The following is a 20,949-nucleotide window of genomic DNA, read 5'->3' as shown; positions in this document are numbered from 1 at the left end:
GCTTTACTTATTGTAATGGCCCCAGAGTAGTATCTACAGGGGTGCAGGCATAGCATGTGCCATGGGCACCTCGTACTGTGGGCACTGCTCCATAGGCATCCTTGGCATTCTCCATATGGATTCTACTTTTTATCTGTAAGGGTTCTACTGCCTGGTTACATTATTTGGGGGGAAAAGCTGCCTAATTTTTATTTGGGATATGTACAGGCTAACCCATTGCCATACTTTGTTCTTACAGCCATGCCTTACTTGAACTTGAATACAACCAATTCAACTTAAACTAGACCTTACCTTTTTGCAGATTGTGCACTGGGGCAGATTTCAGTGTTAACCATAGGCATGGTTTTCCCTAGATATGCCTCTGAATGGCCCTGGGTGCAAGCCATGTGCTTCTCCGTTGTGCAGAAAGTGTGATGATTATAGCCACAGTAAGAAAAGGGAATCATAAATTGCACCTCCTTGACTTGTTAAATCAGGCTTGAAATATGTGCTATTACTACACTCCGTAATTGTACTGTGATATAAGTTAGTGAATGCATTACACCTTATCGACCTAGTCCTGATTTAAATACAAGCATGTTGCTTACAATGCATAAATGTAAGTGCTTTCCATCACACGTGCAGAACAAAATGTTACTTTTCTTCTACATGCATTATTCAAGCAGATAAAAAAAATGCACACACATTTTAACACATTAAAATGTTTAATTTTGCATACAAATACAAATATGAATTTATACATGTGAATGAAAGTACCCTTATTGAAATTTCACCTTGGTTGGGCTTTAAGGTAGTGATATTAATTTGCTTTATTGCTGTGCAGTGCGAATACTGTATCAATGGTCAATGCAGCAGATAGACAGCAGCGTCAAAAAGGGATGCTTGACACAGAGCAGATCAACAACAACAACAAAACATTTGTAAAGTGCTTTTCTCCCATAGGACCCAAAGAGCATAAGCTTGTCTCAGATCAGTACGTAGTGGAGTGTACAGGGGGGAAAAGTTATGTTATCACAAATGTCAGACTACACAGATTGTTTTTCAGTCTTGATTGAAACGTGTCCAGGGTTGGAGCTGTCTTGAATTTGCAAGGCATTCCAAAGGGTAGGAGCAGCATGACAGAAATCTATGCCTCCAAAGGTTTTTAGTTAAACTCATGGGGTGGTCAAGTTATTGGATTCTTTTTATCTGAGGTTGTAGGAGGTGTGACACAGTTGCAGCAAATCCTTCAGGTATCTTGGGTCTAGGTCGTGTAGGGATTTGAATGTTAGCATGCAAATTTTGAAAAGGATTCTCCATTTTCTTAATAGCGGTGTAGCGAGCAAAAGATTGGTGTTATATTGCAATGGTGGGGTTGGCTTGTTAACCTCCTTGCCGGTTATCCCGAACTCAGTTCGGGGTAACCTGCGCAGGAGGATTGCTCAGGCCCCGCTGGGCCGATTTGCATAATTTTTTTTTTGTTACAAGCAGCTAGCACTTTGCTAGCTGCTTGTAACTTCCGATCGCCGCCGCTCGTCGCCGATCCGCCGCAATCCGCCGCGCCGAGCCGCTCCCCCCCGCCCCAGACCCCTGCGCTGCCTGGCCAATCAGTGCCAGGCAGCGTTGAGGGGCGGATCGGGATTCCCTATGACGTCCCGACGTCCATGACGTTGGTGACGTCATCGCGCCCCGTCGCCGTGGCGACCGGGGAAGCCCTGCAGGAAATCCCGTTCTCAACGTGTGGGTGGGGGGATGCCGCCGCTCAGCGGCTATCATGTAGCGAGCCCTCGGCTCGCTACATGATTTAAAAAAAAACGAAAAAAAACCTCCAGCGCTGCCTCCTTGCCGGAGGAATTGAACCGGCAAGGAGGTTAATAGTCTAGCGGCAGCATTCTGTACTAGCTGCAGGCAGTGCAGGTCTTTATTTGTAAGGCCACCATAGAAGGCATTGCAATAGTCCAGCCATAATGAAAGTGTGAACTAGGGTTGGAAGATCCTCTGAAAGAATGAGGTGCTTAATGTTTGCAATATTCCTTAGGTGAAAGAAGGAATGTTTCACAACAGCTGAATGCGATTCCTGAAGTTCAGTCCCCTGTCAATCCGTTTAATTCAAGGTATCTACTTTTACCTTAGTTATCCTAGACTATAGACAATTATGTCACTTGCACTTCTTACCTGAACGCTCTCTGCTGAACAGATTGGGGAGGGTGGGTGGGGGGGATTACAATGGGTATACATCTTGCCAGCAGTAAAGATGCCAGCACCTGTGAACATTTAAGAATGTAAGTCTGAGGCAAGATAAGGTTTTACAATCATCCAACACTGGATAAATCATTTAAACATTTATTTTTTCAAGAAAAGTTGATTTTCAGCTTATGTTATTTACAGCTAAGTGTCCCTTTAAAGTGAAGTATAACCCAGAATTTCTTCTTTGCTCTAAAAGATAATTTACAGCATAGAATATACTAACACAATGTTTTTTTTAGTAAAACAGCATTCAAAGGGTTACATCACAGGGCTGACTCTTTCTTCTGCAGGGAGAACCCCACCCGAACTGCTGTTAAGCTTATCTTGTGTACACATTCTTTACTTTATACATTTATGTAAACATTCTCTGGCTGTGCAGGACTTCAGCTGATGAGTGCTGGGGTGAAACACAGGTCAGAAATCACTGGTGGCTGCATTCACAACAGAATTACAACAGTTATGAATAAAATGCACCAGCAGCTTTAAAAATAAATTAACTGAACTTTGGGAAGTTATAATGTCTAAATGAATAATAATACTTGTGCACAAAAGCAAATATAATAATTGTATGGGTTAGGAAAAGTAGGAAAACACATTTTTGTTGAAAATTTTGTCAGAGTTTTAAACCGCTTTAATAGAGTGGAACAAACATTTAGCCCACTGCAGCCGGCCTAAAAGCTTGCTTTTGCCATGATGTTATGCGCAATGTTTCTGAATCATAGGTTTTTAAATCCCCATCTGATATTTACTTGATGAAAAAGAAAAGTATTCTTCAGAGCTTTACAGAATGCACATTTCTATGACTTTTGGACTGCAGAGCAATCAAGAATGCAGATAGCTACAGCCAAGTTGTACAAATGTACAGAATATGTATTGTTGTCGGATGCAAAGGCTCGTTCTCCCTGATGACTACTGCGCAAGAGAAGCTGTGACATTCCAAATTACAGATAGCTACTTAATGTTATGTATTTTGCAACATGTATTGCTGTTTACCAGCTGTTCCTGCTTACCTGAAGTTTCCAAGGCTTCATTGCCCCCCCATGTGTATTGCTAGAGAGAGATGAAACATGTACTAAATACCCTACAATATTTATCTTCCTGCCCAAGTTTTGTGGATTGTGAGATGCCTGCAGCATATTAACAAAATAAATTAACACAGAGATTACATATTGCATTTAATTTCCAGCGAGAGGTAACAGTCTGAAGTCACAAATTTATTTATAAGTACAAAATCTAAACTCATTTTCTGCATGACACTCCAGCGCGGAGCTGAGAAGCTATCTTTATTCAGTCCAGTGAGCAAACACGATATTAAGTGTGTCTCACAGAATCAAAACAACACCTCTCTCCTAGGCCTGCCTAACGTAATGAAATTCATGCACTGCTGAATTGTTATAAATTAAAGATTAGTATATGTTTTGGATTTAAATTAAAATGAAAGGTGTCAGATGATAGATTCATTTTGCAGTAGTATAGGTAAGACTTTGTCATGGTAACTGTTTTGTGACCATGGGCCAGACTTATTGAGGCTTACTCCCTCCAACCCCACCCCAAAATCGTCGTGATCTGGTAGACCTGAACTGGAGTAATTAGGGCTAGTTCACACGTGGGTGATTTTCAGTGCTTTGCTAATTACTGGCAATCAGCAAAGTGCTGCTGTTAATGCATCTCTATGGGATCATCCTCGCTGCAGTGTTTTCGATTTGAATAAATCACTAACGCGCTTCATGCAGCACTTTGGGGCGATTGTGTAGTGATTCTCGTTCTTTTGAGTGGGAATAAAAATTGCAATGCAAAATATCAAATTCAACTGTGAAAAATGCGAGTGTGAATCGGTCCTGAGTAGTTGCCTGTTGCTCTCTGGTTACCAGTCAATGTTCCTGAGAGGAATGTGAATTTTCAGTTGCATGCACAATTCCCAGCAAGATTTGAAAAACCATGAAAATCTGAGTTTGGTACTGTATGACCCAGGTCAGGGGCATAACAATAGGGGCTGCACCCGAGGGGAGGGGGAGTCGGGGCAGCTCTGGGGCAGCTCTGGGGCCGCCCAGGGCCATTTTGGGGGGAAGGAGGGGATGCAGTGCATGAGGGGGGAGCAATGAAAGCACACAGTGGCGGGGAGGGGGGCCTACTCCCCCCCTCCCTCACCTTCAGCTCCCCAGTAAGCCCTTCCTCCTCTACTCTCGCAATTGGACACCTGGAGTGGGGGGCCCCATCCAAAATTTCACAGGGGGGCCCGGTGATTTCGCCCCTGACCCATGTGATGGCTGCAGTCTTCAATTACCTGCTAAAATGGAATTTAAAAAATCCAATCCACTGGAACACCTGTGATACCCACACACTGGAAATGCATGGAGATATCTTGGGAAGCCCTAATAAAACTGTTTGGGCCTTATGCAATTCACTTTTTCTCCTGTATAATTTTGATAGCACTTTTTCACTGACTTTATGGTACTTATTCAATTGCAAAGTGCTTAAAAATGATTTTAAATACAAAATGAAAAATTATCTCCTAGGTGAAAACTCAGGAGAAAACATGACTTGAATTTGGCCGTCTGTGTTTGAGGGTATGTATATGAACATTCTGTCAAAGCCAACATGATTAAATGTCCAAGGTAATACAACTCAGACACTTGTTATGATTCTTCAAGAGATCTTTCCCGGTATAAGGTTGTTCTGATGTGTCTTTAAATAATGTATTATTTTTACTGCTGCCTTGCATCAAATCTAAGATATCTGACCCCGTGGCAGGCAATTAGGGTGACTGCAGCTCACTGGAAACTTGGGCACTAACAGACTGCAATTTAAATTGCAGCTATGGTTGTGTAGACTGTACAATTTGGGTGCCAGAGGCTCCAGGGTTTGGCTGTCATATAACAAGTAGCAGAGCATTATGTAGCCAAACTCTAAATGTAGTATGTCAAATCAATTGGTCATAAGAGTAAATATATGAGAATATACTCACAAAGGGGGTTACTTCTGGTAACCACTTAGTAGGCAGGTAGGGAGATTAAACCCGACGCCAAATGTCGCTTTCCGTAGAAGTAGAAGAAAGGGGGTAACACCCTTTCATCAAGGATGGACATTCAGATTAAAGAATTGTTCAAAACAGAGGCGCCAGATAAGGATAAAATAGTTAAAAAAACATTTAAAAGAGGTAGGAAGTGGTGGACTTACTTCCCACAAGTAGACACACGATAGTTTATTCAGTGAAAAATATCTTTATTCAAATAGACTCCAGAGGGATAGCAACGCGTTTCATGGGTGACATGCAGCTTCATCAGGCAATATGTGGAGCTTGTAAAGATCCAGACTAGGTATGAGCACTCATACCTGGTCTGGATCTTAACAAGCTCCACATATTTCCTGATGAAGCTGGATGTAACACGTGAAACGCGTTGCTATCACTCTGGAGTCTATTTGAATAAAGATATTTTCAGTAAATAACTGATCATGTGTCTACTTGTGGGTGGTAAGTCTACCACTTCCTTCCTCTTTTTAAAAGTTTTTTAACTATTTTATCCTTATCTAGCACCTCCATTTTGAACAATTGTTTAATCTGAATGTTACATAAGCTATACTTTAGTGTTAAGAAAAGTTGGGGGGGGGGGGGGGATTAGTGATAGGTGTAGGTAGAAGGGATTGATATTAGACATATATAGCAGAGTAGTATTGTGAGAGATAGGTTAGTGAAGCGAATAGTAGAATATTGGCATTAATACTGATATTCTGCTATCAGCATTGCTGGGTGCCAAAATTTACCAGTGCCTTTTTTGCTTGTATACATCTGACCCACCCTGAGTCTGCGGTACGGTCTATCTACAACTATCTTCTGGTGCCTCTGTGAACATAGCGTATGTCAGATCACTGTGCTTCGGGGCCAGAACAAGGTGGCATGGCATAAAGATGGCATGCTGCACTTCTTGGCCCCAATTGCTAAAGAACTCTCATGAATAAAGGACAAGAATCAAGGGAAATTAAGGAAAATGTAATGAGACCTCTGATTCTTCCTCAATCTATAAAAATGGTTGTGTTTGTTAATGTCTCATAGACTACTGAACATGTTTACATGCTACATGTAAGAAAGACTAGTGAGGGTAATCATTGCAGATAAGGGTATGAAATGCAGAAACACCCCCCCCCCCCCCCAAAAAAAAAAAATATCTAATCATTTATTTACTTTACTGTATTTATTTTTCTGGAGTTCCGTTCTGTTTGCTTGCCACATTTTGAAGGGCATCTATCATGAAAAAAGTTACAGAAACAAAAACTCCATGTGATTGCAATTCATGGCCCTATCCCAGAAGGCAGTTTACTTTCAAAAATATCCCCCTCTACACTAAAGAATCTATCCATCTCCTCTACTGTAGGAAAAGGCAATGGGACTCAAAGAAGAGCGACCAGTGAACTTTCTTTTTAAAATCTGTCAGTGGCACCACGACCTTCCCCCCTCTCAGTACCATGGTCAGTTCTGCCACCTCAGCTGACACCCACAGACTCTCACCACAATCCCTCTCTGGTAGTTTCATGGAGTCCAGGGATTTTTAAGATGTTAAAAGGGGAGGTCAAGGAGAGGAAAACTAGCCAAATAACAGTTCTTGTGCAGCAGATAGTGTATATTATTATTACCGTATATACTCGCATATAAGCCGACCAGCATATAAGCCGACCGCCCAACTTTTCCCTGAAAAAAGAGGGAAAAATGATTGACCCCCATATAAGCCGGGGGTAGGAAATGCTGGCCGCCTTATTCCCCGAGTGTGTCCCAGTATAGCTAGTAAAGTGCCCAGTATGGGTAGGTAGTGCCCCAGTATAGCTAGTATAGTGCCCAGTATAGCTAGTATAGTGCTCAGTATAGCCAGTATAGTGCCCAGTATCGCTAGTATAGTGCCCAGTATCGCTAGTATAGTGCTCAGTATTGCTAGTATAGTGCTCAGTTTAGCTAGTATAGTGCCCCAGTTTAGCTAGTATATTGCCCCAGTTTAGCTAGTATAGTGCTCAGTATAGCCAGTATAGTGCCCAGTATCGCTAGTATAGTGCCCAGTATTGCTAGTATAGTGCTCAGTATAGCTAGTATAATGCTCAGTATAGCTAGTATAGTGCCCCAGTTTAGCTAGTATAGTGCTCAGTATAGCTAGTATAGTGCTCAGTATAGCTAGTATAGTGCTCAGTATAGCTAGTATAGTGCTCAGTATTGCTAGTATAGTGCTCAGTATAGCTAGTAAAGTGCCCCAGTTTAGCTAGTATAGTGCCCCAGTTTAGCTAGTATAGTGCTCAGTATAGCTAGTAAAGTGCCCCAGTTTAGCTAGTATAGTGCCCCAGTTTAGCTAGTATAGTGCCCCAGTTTAGCTAGTATAGTGCTCAGTATAGCTAGTATAGTGCTCAGTATAGCTAGTATAGTGCTCAGTATAGCTAGTAAAGTGCCCTAGTTTAGCTAGCATAGTACTCAGTATAGCCAGTATAGTGCTCAGTATAGAGATCCCCCCTCCCCCCCGCCCCCTCCGGCCGCTCCGCGGCCGCCGCTGCTATTACCTGTTCAGCCGGCGGCCGCTTCCTCTACTCCGGGGGCCCCTCTCGCTCTGCTCTCCATGTCTCCATCACGCGTAGTGTATCCCCAGCAGCGCGCCCGGCGCTGCTGCTGTGACGAGGCAGGAGAGAGCGGTTCCCCTGGTAACGGCGTCATCGCCGTTACCAGGGGAACTGCTCTCTCCTGCCTCATCACAGCAGCAGCGCCGGGCGCGCTGCTGTGATACACGAATACGTGTGATGGAGACATGGAGAGCAGAGCGAGAGGCACCCGGAGTAGAAGAAGCGGCCGCCGGCTGAACAGGTAATAGCAGCGGCGGCCGCGGAGGGAGGGAGGGAGCGGGTGGGCGGGGGGCGCCGCGGATCACCACCACCCAAGACCACCCAAGACTCGCATACAAGCCGACCCCCCAACTGTTGGCCCCCTTTTTGGGGGTCAAAAAGTCGGCTTGTATGCGAGTATATACGGTATTATTATTTATTGTATTTAAAAAGCGCCAACATATTAAGCAGCGCTGAACGTGCTGCAGCGATTTTATGATGCACCAATATTTCTCTAGCCTTCAGCTTTTAAAGATTCAGAGGATGTTCACAGTCACACCTGCTGCTAATTGGCTAGTCCTGCTTGAGTCCTTTTCTTCTGTAGAAGTGATGGAAAGATTCTGTGAAATACAAAACAAATTGCTTCTCGTGATAGTGACATGAACTGTAGTCATAAGGAACATTTAAAAAAATGACTTTTCATGATAGATGTCCCTTAAGTGCAAAGAGAAATTGTTTAGTTTTGCACTTGATATGTGACTCACCAGATGTACGTATTATAGAGTAACTGCTGATGTCCTCTCTGCATCACAATATGAGAGTTTTGCCTTGCGAGCCTGCAGTATATTTATAATAATAATCATTTTCCTTTTCATACTTTATCAGTACTATGTGTCATATAAAGTTTATTATGTTTGTATCTATTGTTTTTCATACTGCCATTATGCTCACTTTTAACTTAGATTGCAATAAGATGTATCTTTTCCTTTCCTCAGTTTATAACAAAAGCTAAAAGCTGAATGGTGACTGTCTCCTGCTCTAATATCTGATTTACCTGCAGTATAAAAATCCTTAAAGAATACGAGAGATAATGCAAAAATTAGAGGAATATTTAAGTCTGAAAAAATGATTTTAACCTTCCTGGGGCTTCTCACAGCCCCCTGGAGTCTCCCTGTGTCCACCATGTCCTTTGCACTTGTCATCAGCTTTGCGGAGGTCGCCGCTGCTGGCTGGAGGGCATCAGGAGAACATTGTGGGCACAGAAGAACTCGAGGGGCCTGTGAGAAGCCCCATGTAAGTTAAAATCATTTTTTTTCCAGACTTTAATATTCCTTTAAGAACAATTATGTTTTTTTTACTTACTATGTTGATGATGGTACTATGCCAGTGTTTCTCAAACCGGTCCTGGTGACTCCCCAATGGTGCATGTTTTGCGGGCAACCTCACCTATGCACAGGTGGGGTAATTAGTGTCTCAGCTTGGTAAATTCCATGTAGCTAAGACACTAATTACCCCACCTGTGCGTAGGTGAGGTTGTCTGCAAAACACGCACTGTTGGGTAGTCACTAGGACAGGTTTGAGAAACAGTGCACTATGCAAATGAATGCACACCATTATAAAGACACCATTCTGTACATATATAAACACACATATATATTGTTTTCTATTTAAATAAAAACATATAAACATAAAATTAAAATAGTTCAAGGCAGAGGCAAATCAAAGGTCACTGCTAGCAGTGGAAGGGGACAACCTTTACTGTATATTTAGGTACACCAACACTTTAAGGCAGGGATGTATGGAAAGTGTAAAAGTAAATGTTGATTCAGCAAATTAGTTGGTAGTTGGTTAGTGTCCATTTCACCAGGTAAACAGTTAAACTGCTCACCTTAGAGACAGCTAATCAGCAAGTCTTGGCATTCAAACATCTGGTCAGCAAACCTTGGTGCCCAAATAATCCACTTGTCAAGTTTGGATTGGCTAAAACTTGTTTACCTGACTGTATTTAGGACAAAGGTAACTGAGTAGAAGGACAACATCCTGGCAATTGCCAGAGGAATCTTTGTCTGCAGCCACTGTAGGTCAAGCTATTTTGGACCTTCGAACTAACTGAACTTGAAGAATATATTCCAAATATAATCAAAGCTAAGTAACTTCCATTAGGTAATGATATAATTCCTTTGTATATGATATATATGTTTCCTTTGTATGCTCTTTAAGAATCCTATATTAAGTCAAGTTTACTTTACTCTGGTACAGCTGTCTGTGCTCTCAATCCTGGTGTTGACACTGTATCTTTAAATTAAAGGGAATGTCCAAGCAAAATAAAAAAATGAGTTTCACTTACCTGGGGCTTCTACCAGCCCCATGCAGCCATCCTGTGCCCTCGTAGTCACTCACTGTTGCTCCAGTCCCCCGCTGGCCACTTGCCAACCTCGGAGATCGGCGGGACGCATTGCGTACATTTTTACGCATTCCCGCTAGTGCAGGAACATTAACAAATACATTTTTACGCATTACTGGTTCAATGCGTAAAAATGTACGCATTGAAATAGTAACGCGTAAAAATGTATGTGTTAATGTTCCTGCACTAGCGGGAATGCGGAAAAATGTACGCAATGTGGCCCACCGACCTCCGAGGTCGGCAAACTGCCAGCGGGGGACTGGAGTAGTGTTGGGCGAACACCTAGATGTTCGGGTTCGCGAACGTTCGCCGAACATCGCCGCGATGTTCGGGTGTTCGCGCCGAACTCCGAACATAATGGAAGTCAATGGGGACCCGAACTTTCGTGCTTTGTAAAGCTTCCTTACATGCTACATACCCCAAATTTGCAGGGTATGTGCACCTTGGGAGTGGGTACAAGAGGAAAAAAAATATTTGAAAAAGAGCTTATAGTTTTTGAGAAAATTGATTGTAAAATTTCAAAGGAAAAACTGTCTTTTAAATGTGGAAAATGTCATGTTTCTTTGCACAGGTAACATGCTTTTTGTCACCATGCAGTCATAAATGTAATACAGAGAAGAGGTTCCAGGAAAAGGGACCGGAAATGCTAACCCAGCAGCAGCAGCAGCACATGTGAGGGAACAGGAGGAGCCGCAGGAGGAGAAGGCCACGCTTTTTGAGACACAACATCCCAGGCCTTGCATGAGGACAAATAGCGTGCGGATATAGCAATTCTTTTTGCCGCCATGCAGTCATAAATGTAATAAAGATGAGAGGTTCAATAAACAGGGACCGGAAACGCTAACCCAGCAGCAGCAGCAGCACATGTGAGGGAACAGGAGGAGCCGCAGGAGGAGAAGGCCACGCTTTTTGAGACACAACATCCCAGGCCTTGCATGAGGACAAATAGCGTGCGGATATAGCAATGCTTTTTGCCGCCATGCAGTCATAAATGTAATAAAGATGAGAGGTTCAATAAACAGGGACCGGAAACGCTAACCCAGCAGCAGCAGCAGCAGCAGCAGCACACGTGAGGTAACAGGAGGAGCCGCAGGAGGAGAAGGCCACGCTTTTTGATACACAACATCCCAGGCCTTGCATGAGGACAAATAGCGTGCGGATATAGCAATGCTTTTTTGCCGCCATGCAGTCATAAATGTAATAAAGATGAGAGGTTCAATAAACAGGGACCGGAAACGCTAACCCAGCAGCAGCAGCAGCACACATGAGGGAACAGGAGGAGCCGCAGGAGGAGAAGGCCACGCTTTTTGAGACACAACATCCCAGGCCTTGCATGAGAACAAATAGCGTGCGGATATAGCAATGCTTTTTGCCGCCATGCAGTCATAAATGTAATAAAGATGAGAGGTTCAATAAACAGGGACCGGAAACCCTAACCCATCACAGATGGTCATTGTTCATGTTACTTGGTTGGGGTCCAGGAGTGTTGCGTAGTCGTTTCCAATCCAGGATTGATTCATTTTAATTTGAGTCAGACGGTCTGCATTTTCTGTGGAGAGGCGGATACGCCGATCTGTGACGATGCCTCCGGCAGCACTGAAACAGCGTTCCGACATAACGCTGGCTGCCGGGCAAGCCAGCACCTCTATTGCGTACATTGCCAGTTTGTGCCAGGTGTCTAGCTTCGATACCCAATAGTTGAAGGGTGCAGATGGATTGTTCAACACAGCTACGCCATCTGACATGTAGTCCTTGACCATCTTCTCCAGGCGATCAGTGTTGGAGGTGGATCTGCACGCTTGCTGTTCTGTGGGCTGCTGCTGCATGGGTGTCATAAAATTTTCCCACTCCAAGGACACTGCCGATACCATTCCCTTTTGGGCACTAGCTGTGGCTTGTGTTGTTTGCTGCCCTCCTGCTCGTCCTGGGTTTGCGGAAGTCAGTCTGTCGGCGTACAACTGGCTAGAGGAGGGGGAGGATGTCAATCTCCTCTCTAAAGTCTCCACAAGGGCCTGCTGGTAGTTTTCCATTTTGACCTGTCTGACTCTTTCTTCAAGCAGTTTTGGAACATTGTGTTTGTACCGTGGATCCAGAAGGGTATAAACCCAGTAATTGGTGTTGTCCAGAATGCGCACAATGCGTGGGTCGCGTTCAATGCAGTCTAGCATGAATTGAGCCATGTGTGCCAGAGTCCTGCCAGAATCCTCATCATCCTCTTGTGAGCGTTGTGATAGTTGTTGTGATGCATCATAGTCGTCACCTTCTTCCTGGTCTGCTTCTGCTGACCATTCGCGCTGAATTGTGGAAGTCCAATGTGCACCGCTCTGGCCCTCGTCAGTGGTGGCAGGAAATTCCTGCTCCAACTCCAGCTGTTCCTCCTCCTCTTCTTCGTCATAGCTGCTGGGGCCAGCGTTTCCTGAGGCGGATGGCCTGATGTTGGTACCATCACGCTGATCGTTTTCTCCCTCAGATTCCCCCAGTTGCATCATGACAGCTGTTTCCTTGATTTTCAACATCAACCTCTTCAGTAAACACAGCAGTGGTATGGTAATGCTGACTGAAGAGTTGTCACTGCTCACAAGCAACGTGGATTGCTCAAAATTTTGGAGGACTTGGCAGAGGTCCAACATGTTGGCCCAATCGGATCCACAGAAGCTTGGCAGCTGTCCGGATGCGCCTCGGTACTGCGCCGTCATGTACTGGACCACTGCACTCTTCTGCTCGCAAAAGCGGGCTAGCATGTGCAGCGTAGAATTCCAGCGCGTAGGGACATCACACAGCAAGCGATGGTGGGGGAGATTGAAGCGCTCCTGCATCTTGGCGAGTGCCCCCGAAGCAGTACTGGAATTTCTGCAATGTTTGGCCACTCGTCGCACCTTCAACAGAAGATCGGCCACGCCTGGGTATGTCCTCAGGAACCGCTGAACTACTAGGTTCATCACGTGCGCCAGGCAAGGGATGTGTGTCAGCTTAGCCAACCTTAAAGCGCGAATGAGATTACTCCCATTATCACACACAACCATGCCCGGTTTCAGGTCCAGCGGTGCCAGCCACAAATCCGTCTGTTCCTTTATTCCCCTCCAAATTTCCTCCCTTGTGTGCTGCTTATCCCCAAGGCAGATCAGCTTCAGCAACGCTTGCTGACGCATGCCAACAGCTGTGCTGCACTGCTTCCACGATCCTACTGCTGTTGGGTTAGCGTTTCCGGATGAGGTACAGCTTTGAGATGCGTTGGAGGAGAAGGAGTCAGAGAGGTAGGTGCTGATGTTGTTATCCAGTGGGAGGGACGGCGGTGCAGCTGTTTGCGGCGTGGGCAACACCCGCGCCGTAGCAGGTGAGGAATCGCTGCCAGGCTCCACAAGGTTCACCCAGTGCGCGGTAAGGGAGATGTATCAACCCTGGCCGAACGCACTCGTCCAGGTGTCAGTGGTGAGGTGAACCTTGCAGGCAACGGCATTCTTCAAGCTTCGGGTTATTTTGCTGACCACGTGCTCATGCAACTCAGGCACTGCAGAGCGCGCAAAGTGGTAGCGGCTGGGAACCACGTAACGTGGGATGGCCACTGACATCATGCCCTTGAAGCTGTTTGTCTCCACCACTCGATATGGCAGCATTTCGCAGGCCAGAAGCTTGGCTATGCTGGCTGTTACTGCCACGGCCCGGGGGTCATTTGCTGGCAATTTCCTCTTGCGCTCAAACATCTCCGACACAGACAACTGAACCGTAGCGCTGCACACGGAAGGGCTGTTGGTTGTTGTGTTTGATGAACACTGGGAGACCTCAAGAGCACTACTCCGGAAAGTGACAGTGTCAGCGTCGTCTGATGTTTGTGAATGTTGTGAACCACGCAATGGCTGGGCTACTGCTGCTTCTGAGGCGGGTCTGGTGGTGAGTCTGGTGAACCCAAGGGAGGCAGTGTTGCTGGTACCCTGTCCTGCCGCGTTTGCCCACAGAGTGGGATGTTTGGATAGCATGTGGCGGCTCATGCTGGTGGTGGAGAGGTTGTTAATACTTTTCCCCCTGCTCAGGCGGGTCTTGCACACCTTGCAAATCGCCATGGTAACATCCTCAGTGCAGTCTTCAAAGAAAGCCCAGACTTTGGAGCACCTGCCTTGCTGGCGATTTCTGTTTACTCCTCTTTTGCCTCTCACTTGAACTTCCACGCTTGTGGTGCCTGAAATTGCGTGCCGCCTACCTTGTGGCACAAGGCGAACTCGTGCAGCAGTGGGTTCTTCAACAGACTCATCTGTGCTGCTGCTACGACGGCGATGTTCTCGTTCACAAACAAAATCTGGGTCTCTGTCCACATTGTCCACACCCTCCTCTTCCATCTCCTGAAACTCGTCATATGTCATTGTGGGGGGCCGCCGCCGTGGAGTAGAGCTCCCCAGAACAACCTCTGCGCAGCTCACTCCAACGTCGTCTTCCAGATCTTGTCGGCCGACCTCCTGCAATTGCAACCCCTCCTGCCCAACTTGCTCTGGGATTTGGGTTTCCGAGTCCTCCTCGGACTCGCCTTGTATTTCAGTGCGCGGTGCATTTCCCACAGTTAATGGTTGTGAATCCGGGCACAACATTTCTGGCTGTTCCTCCATTGACCTTTGAAAGGTGGAAGTTTGTTGGGCTGGGAATAGCTCCTGTGAATACCCCATTGTGTCCTGAGGTAATTCATCGGACTGGTTATCTGGCAGTTGTGTGCGTGGTGTCACTGCCGGTTGTGTCAGCTTTGTGCCCACTGGCTCCTTGTAACTGGCTGAGGACTCGGACCTCGTGCGTGATGTGCTGGTGCTGCTTAACCCACTGCTGGACGCTTGAGAGGTCATCCAAGTAATTATCTGGTCCTGTTCTTTTGGATTTGTGAGGGTTGTTGTCCTGGACAACATGGGCGGTATTGAGTGGGTTTTCTTGGGTGCTCCCCTGTGGCCTGTACGTGAACCGTCAGGGGAAACACCTCTTCCCTTGCCCCTCCCTCTTTCACCGGATTTCTTCCTCATTTCACTTATCCTTAAAGTACACGCTGACTGGCAGCAGTACAGTGGCAGTACAGAAATGCTATACAGTGGCGGGTGAGCGGTGTACCACTATTCCCAGCAGCGACACAGAGCACAATGCTATACAGTGGCGGGTGAGCGGTGTACCACTATTCCCAGCAGCGACACAGAGCACAATGCTATACAGTGGCGGGTGAGCGGTGTACTACTATTCCCAGCAGACACAGAGTGGCAGTAAACAGAATGCTATATAGTGTGGCTGAGCGAGGTACACAGAGTGCCAGTAAACAGAATGCTATATAGTGTGGCTGAGCGAGCGGTGTACTACTATTCCCAGCAGACACAGAACAGTAAACAGAATGCTATATAGTGTGGCTGAGCGAGGTACACAGAGTGGCAGTAAACAGAATGCTATATAGTGTGGCTGAGCGAGCGGTGTACTACTATTCCCAGCAGCGACACAGAGCACAATGCTATACAGTGGCGGGTGAGCGGTGTACCACTATTCCCAGCAGCGACACAGAGCACAATGCTATACAGTGGCGGGTGAGCGGTGTACTACTATTCCCAGCAGACACAGAGTGGCAGTAAACAGAATGCTATATAGTGTGGCTGAGCGAGGTACACAGAGTGGCAGTAAACAGAATGCTATATAGTGTGGCTGAGCGAGCGGTGTACTACTATTCCCAGCAGACACAGAACAGTAAACAGAATGCTATATAGTGTGGCTGAGTGGTGTACCACTATTCCCAGCAGCGACACAGAGCACAATGCTATACAGTGGCGGGTGAGCGGTGTACCACTATTCCCAGCAGCGACACAGAGCACAATGCTATACAGTGGCGGGTGAGCGGTGTACTACTATTCCCAGCAGACACAGAGTGGCAGTAAACAGAATGCTATATAGTGTGGCTGAGCGAGGTACACAGAGTGGCAGCAAACAGAATGCTATATAGTGTGGCTGAGCGAGCGGTGTACTACTATTCCCAGCAGACACAGAACAGTAAACAGAATGCTATATAGTGTGGCTGAGCGAGGTACACAGAGTGGCAGTAAACAGAATGCTATATAGTGTGGCTGAGCGAGCGGTGTACTACTATTCCCAGCAGACACAGAGTGGCAGTAAACAGAATGCTATATAGTGTGGCTGAGCGAGGTACACAGAGTGGCAGTAAACAGAATGCTATATAGTGTGGCTGAGCGAGCGGTGTACTACTATTCCCAGCAGACACAGAACAGTAAACAGAATGCTATATAGTGTGGCTGAGCGAGGTACACAGAGTGGCAGTAAACAGAATGCTATATAGTGTGGCTGAGCGAGCGGTGTACTACTATTCCCAGCAGACACAGAACAGTAAACAGAATGCTATATAGTGTGGCTGAGCGAGGTACACAGAGTGGCAGTAAAGAGAATGCTGAGCGAGCGGTGTACTACTATTCCCAGCAGCGACACAATGACTGGGGGGACCCTGGCTAGCGTGGCTGGAGCGCGAACTACCCTGCCTGCCTTCCCAAAGCTAAACCCACAGACAAATGGCGGAAATATGACGTGGTTCGGGTATTTATTTACCCGAACCACGTGACAGTTCGGCCAATCAGAGCGCGTTCGGGTCCGAAACACGTGACCCGTTCAGCCAATCACAGCGCTAGCCGAACGTTCGGGGAACGTTCGGCCATGCGCTCTTAGTTCGGCCATGTGGCCGAACGATTTGGCCAAACACCATCAGGTGTTCGGCCGAACTCGAACATCACCCGAACAAGGTGATGTTCTGCAGAACCCGAACAGTGGCGACCACTGTTCGCCCAACACTAGACTGGAGCAGCAGTGAGTGACTACGAGGGCACAGGATGGCTGCATGGGGCTGGTAGAAGGCCCAGGTAAGTGAAACTAATTTTTTTATTTTGCTTGAACCTTCCCTTTAAACTTAAAGGGTCACTTAAGGCTAGAAAAAAATGAGTTTAACTCACCTGTGGCTTCCACCAGCCCCTGCAGCTGTCTGGTGCCCATGCAGTCTCGCTCGAATCCTCCTGTCTCCGCCAGCAGCTACTTCCATTTTCGGCGACAGGCCTGGGAAAAGTGGGAATGTGAGTGATTCTTCGCATTCATGGGCGCAATTGCAGTATAGAGGGCACTATTGCGGCCAGGAACGCGAAGAATCACTCGTGTTCCCAGGCCTGTCAGTGCCTGTTGCCAAAACCGGAAGTAGCTGCTGGCGGGGACAGGTGGAGCTGAGTGAGACTGCGTGGGCATGGGACAGCTGCAGGGGGCTGGTGGAAGCCCCAGGTGAGTAAAACTCATTTTTTTTCTAGCCTTAATTGTCCCTTTAAGTGAATTGCATTAAGACTTAGTGGTGCTCTGTTTAACATTGCATAACAAGGGGTCACACATGAGTCTGATGTGCGAAAAAAACAACATTGTTTGTTTTTTTAGAAAAACGCACATTGCTCCCACTGCACTGCAATTGTGCATTGGGAAGCATTCTGTGCGTTTCCACATACATTTTCGTATTGTTAGAAACGCATGCGATTTTTGTCTAGTGTGACCTCTACCTTAGTTCTCCACTGCTGTCCAGAGTTCTAAAGCCTCAGAGAACCTTAATAACTCAAGCCCTTTGGTTCTATTCTGGCTATGTGAAAGGGATAAGCAGCTGCCAAGTTAGTCAATGATCTCTCCTTAGGGCCTGAGCCCACTAATGCAGTTGAGTGCATGCAGCAATGCAGTTGTATGCATTTGTTTTAGCTTTTCAGCATCTGTAACATTGATGTGTTTCTGTAAAGCGGACACAACTGCAACTGCGTTCGTGGGCTCAGGCCCTTACTGTAGAGTCCTGTTAAAAAGCAAACTAAAACAGCTCAGTAACACAGTATAAAGCAAACCTAGTGGTGCAAATGTGCCTTAAAACTTACAATTAATCAAGCAGTCACATTGTTTTGCTTTTCTCTAAATGACGTAAAACTTTACTTTAAAGACGAAAATTGATCCTATTTAAAATACAAGTACCATGTAAGCCTGCAAGTTATGATTTACATTTTTATAATGGCCCTTCTAATGCAGCAGCTACTATGAATCAATATTTCCATGTCTTGTTTTTCTCGCATTACCTAGTTTTTCTCTGTGTTTTATCAAGGACATGTACAACTTGTCAATAGCAATTCATAGGACATGTAATACATGAACAGTATTTAATACAAAGAGGGACAAAGAAGGCTGTTTTGAAAAGAAATGGATAATCTCATGTGTTCCAGAGTCCTTCATAATTGTCATGTTCGCTAATCTTTTCCATCAAAAATCCTATCTATACCTTAATTCTTCATGCTTTATGTATCTCTTTAGTGTAAATGACATATTGTACAAGCTGTGAAAGCAGAACATGTGCTATTCAGTTTGATTTGTATTCCAGTAGGTAAAGAAAAACATTCTAACATATAATAAAAAAGTAGTCCCATCAAAGAAAAGATATACATCAGCCATTAACTAACACATGCTGAAATAAAATGCGTACCAAGGAACAGAACATTGACTCCATTCATGGATGTCAACTGAAAAAATACATTGCACTTTTTTATGAATATAGGTTTTGCAATGAAAAAAAAGCTATCACACTAAACTGAATGTGAGGAACACAGGAATTGGTAGAAAAATCTATATGGACACTTGTTATGCTTTGCAAATACATTATGGTTGCCCGTCAACTCATTTGTATTTTACAGCCAGAATGCCTGGAAATAAAGACAATAGAAGATGATTGGCAGGGCTGGATTTCTGGAAAGGCCAGAGGCCATGTCCTTGGGCACTGAAAAAGGAGAAGGGCGGCCGGACATGGTGAGAGATAAGAGGCCACATGTCAAAGTAAATCATCTCTCTTGATGAAGCCACCCTGCTTTACTGCACACACAGTACATCTTACTTACTTCCTGGTGTGCAAAGAGACAGTGCTATCTCCTGATGATCCCAGGACATACACATTTCAATTTAGTGCTAGGATTGTAGAGAGAAGGATTTCTGATATTTTGTTACCCCAATAAAGTTTTACTTGTCTCTTTTCCCCACCATAGTTTATAAGCAGGTGGTTTTGGCACATGGCGCTCACCGTCGGGCTCCAAAATCAGGCAACCCATAGCAGCAATGTTATGCTGCGCGGGTAACATAAGAGCAATTTGGGGCTCCGGCAATCTAATGAGTTACAGCCTACTTTGAGTTGCAACGACTTGGAGGGGGAATAGTATTTAACGCCACCGCGGAGTTTAGCGGCAGCAAGGAGAGCCGTCATTTGGCTCTCCCAGGGCCCAACTCACTGACGGCGTACTAACACGTACGTATTTATACATGAATTTAAATGGATAAATACTATATACACAAAGCCACCAACATTTTGCCCACCCTCTGACCTGGTGGTCAATCACTTTAAGGTTCTAACTAAAGTTTCATTGACATTGCTAATGTCTAGGTGATGGCTGCAAATATTTTGCACCTAATAGCAAAACCATTTTTAATAAATCAAGGATAGGCTTGCTAGATCAGTCACAGAAGGTTCTCTCGTGTTTACCAGCCTTTAGAAATCTAAGTTAGACCCTTAGTATTTGTACTACGGCCTTTGTGGCCCCGCATGCACTGTAAAAACTTTGTTTTCTGGATAGCTTGGTTTTGTTGGGAAAAAAATGTTGCCACAGATGCTTCAACCAGTGCTGGTCGTAATGGAGAAAGCTACGCTTACGGATCATTACGCGTAATTTTACGCTATTACGCATTACGAAATTACGCTTACGGCATAGACAGTCAATTTCGGTACATGACTATAATTACGCATAGCACTTACGCAATTACGCGTAAGTATACCGTAATTCAGGTTATTACGTTATAGGTTTACGCGTAAAATCCTACTAGCAATTAATGCGTAAGGTCATGCTGCCAAGCGGAAAAGTTGACGCATGGATCAATGTTAGGTAGCCGCCGACTTTAAGGGTTAATAGCAAAGCCCCCTTAAGTGCTAAGAGCCTCAAATTTGGAGAATATATTAAGGAGATCAGAAGGAATAAGAGGAAAAAATTTTTTTCAAAAAGACCTTATAGTTTTTGAGAAAATCGATGTTAAAGTTTCAAAGGAAAAATATATACATTTAAAAACCCGCCGACTTTAACGGTTAATAGCAAAGCCTGCTTAAAATTTAGGAACACCAAATTCACAGGGTATATTAAGGGGATCAGTGGGAATAAGAGGGAATTTTTTTTTTTCAAAAAGACCTTATAGTTTTTGAGAAAATCGATTTTTAAGTTTCAAGGGCGAAAATGTCTTTTAAATGCGGAAAATGTCAGTTTTTTTTGCACAGGTAACGATAGTGTTTTATTTTCATAGATTCGGAGGTGGAGAAGAGCCCCTTGTCCTTGGATTGGACAAGGGCTCGGAGGGGGAGGGGAAAGCTTGGCTGCCCCTCCCCTTCCGAGACCCCCCAATCCATGGACCATGCGGGCTGGTATAGTCAGGGTGCGGAGCCCCACGCGGCCGGTGCTCCGCATTCTGGCTATCCCAGTCTGCATGGGGGACAAGGGGTTAAAGAGGTCTGGGAGGGGGGACCCCACGTCGTTTTTTTTTTATATTTCCCACACTCAGAACGAAGTAAGTAAAACTCTTCCCACTTGGGGGAATCTATGAAAATAAAACACTATTGTTACCTGTGCAAAAAAAACTGACATTTTCCGCATTTAAAAGACATTTTCGCCCTTGAAACTTAAAAATCGATTTTCTCAAAAACTATAAGGTCT

At 45.2% G+C, this 20,949-nt stretch overlaps 1 long non-coding RNA gene across 1 annotated transcript in view; it reads left to right on the top strand.

Annotated features, from left to right (window-relative positions):
• Positions 1-9,721: 9,721 nt before the first annotated feature.
• The window catches only part of LOC137555987 (uncharacterized), an 83,062-nt gene continuing 71,834 nt past the window's right edge, over positions 9,722-20,949 (top strand). Inside the window, exons 1-2 of the long non-coding RNA XR_011028656.1 lie at positions 9,722-9,957; positions 18,901-19,012. This is a non-coding gene — a long non-coding RNA (uncharacterized lncRNA). The remainder of the gene's footprint in view (positions 9,958-18,900; positions 19,013-20,949) is intronic.

This window comes from Hyperolius riggenbachi, chromosome 1, assembly GCF_040937935.1.
Source record: "Hyperolius riggenbachi isolate aHypRig1 chromosome 1, aHypRig1.pri, whole genome shotgun sequence".
NCBI classification, from domain to species: domain Eukaryota; kingdom Metazoa; phylum Chordata; class Amphibia; order Anura; family Hyperoliidae; genus Hyperolius; species Hyperolius riggenbachi.
This window is presented reverse-complemented; position numbering and strand designations above follow the sequence as displayed.